This window comes from Colobus angolensis, unplaced genomic scaffold, assembly GCF_000951035.1.
Source record: "Colobus angolensis palliatus isolate OR3802 unplaced genomic scaffold, Cang.pa_1.0 Scaffold205, whole genome shotgun sequence".
Lineage (NCBI taxonomy): Eukaryota > Metazoa > Chordata > Mammalia > Primates > Cercopithecidae > Colobus > Colobus angolensis.
Genome location: NW_012115211.1, coordinates 2,701,796 through 2,703,484, shown reverse-complemented (window position 1 = coordinate 2,703,484; position 1,689 = coordinate 2,701,796).

Here is a 1,689-nt window from a genome sequence, read left to right as displayed (position 1 = left end):
ACTGAAGTCTCTGTTCCATTTTCTCCATGGTCAGGCAGTGACCTGGCTGAGATTTACTTAAATTCATAAACTCAATTGAAAAGAAGAAAAAGAAAAATAAGAGCATTCTGTCCTTTAAACTCCTTTAATCAATCCTGCAAGGAAAGCCACTTTCTGATAGTTGAATCAATGATCAGCCTCTATGTCATCCCCTCAGCAAACCACCATATCCATCAAAACTCAAAACCCCAGTTTATGGAGGGCAAGCTCCCCATTATTCACTCTGGTACAAGCAAGCCTCACCAAGAATGTAGGGTACCATTCGTTTATATTTCTTCTGTAGAGCTGGGAGCTAGGAAATTGTACCTACTACACAAAATGCTGAAATTCACATATTTTTTTATTCTTTTCTTCATCAAGCATATTTTGATGTTACAATTGTTCAACAAGACTTCAGAGGTCCCAGAATAGTTGATTCAGATGATTGTTGTGCTAAATAGTTGCTTTAGAACAGGGATGGATTCCTAGAACTTCCTACTCTATCTTCCACAAAGTCAAAGATGCAAATTTTTATGCCTTTTATTTTCTTTTATTCTTTGCATTATTTATTTGTTTTGATAAGCTTTATTTTTAGAGTAGTATTAGCTTCATAGCATACAGAGAATTTCCATACCTCCTTCCCCCATAAATGCATACCTTCACCACTAGTGATGTTCTATACTGCAGTAGTACACTGGTTACAATTGACGAACCTACACTAACACATCATCACCCCAAATCCATTGTTTGTATTAGGGTTCATTCTTGGTATTCTACATTCTATGGGTTTTGACAACTGTACAATTATGTGACTAACACATAATAGTTTTCACTGTCCTAAAAATCCTCAGTGTTCTGCCTATTATCCTTCCCTCTTTCCAAATGCCTGGCAACCACTGATCTTTTTACTGTGCTCATAGTAAGCCATGCCCATGGCTCAATAGCATATTTTTTTAGTGTTGAATAATATTCCGTTGTCTGGACGCACCAGTTTCTTTATCCATTCACTTAATGAAGAACGTCATGAATACTTTCACGTTTTGAAAGTTATGAACAAAGCTGCCATAAACATCTGTGTGCAGTTTTTGTCGTGGATATTACTTTTTAATTCATTTGGGTAAATACCAATGAGAAGAATTGCTATATGTATGGTAAAAGTCTATTCAGGTTCATGAGAAACTGACAAACTGCCTTCCAAAAGGCCATACCATATGCCTTCGGACCAGCAATGAATGAGAGGCCCTATTGCTCCACATGCACACCAACATTTGGTGTTGTCAAGGTTTTAGATTTTGGCCATTCTCATGAGTGTATAGCGGTGTCTCATTGTTGTTTTAATTTGTATTTACCTGCAGCATATGATGTTGAACATCTTTTGTATGTGTATTCACCACATGTCTATCTTTTTTGATAAAGTTTTGCTCACTGGATTGCTGGCTTTCTAGTTCACAAATTTTAGTATTTCTTTTTATGTTTTGGATGGCAGTCCTGTATCAGATGTGTCTTTTGCAAAATTGTTCTCCTAGTCTGTGACTTATTCTCTTGACAGTGCCTCTCAAAGAGGAGAAGGTTTTTTTTTCATGTAGTTTTGCTTATTATATCTAAACAATGATTGCCATATCAAAAATTAAGTAGATATTTTCTTATGTTATCTTCTAGGAGTCTTATCAT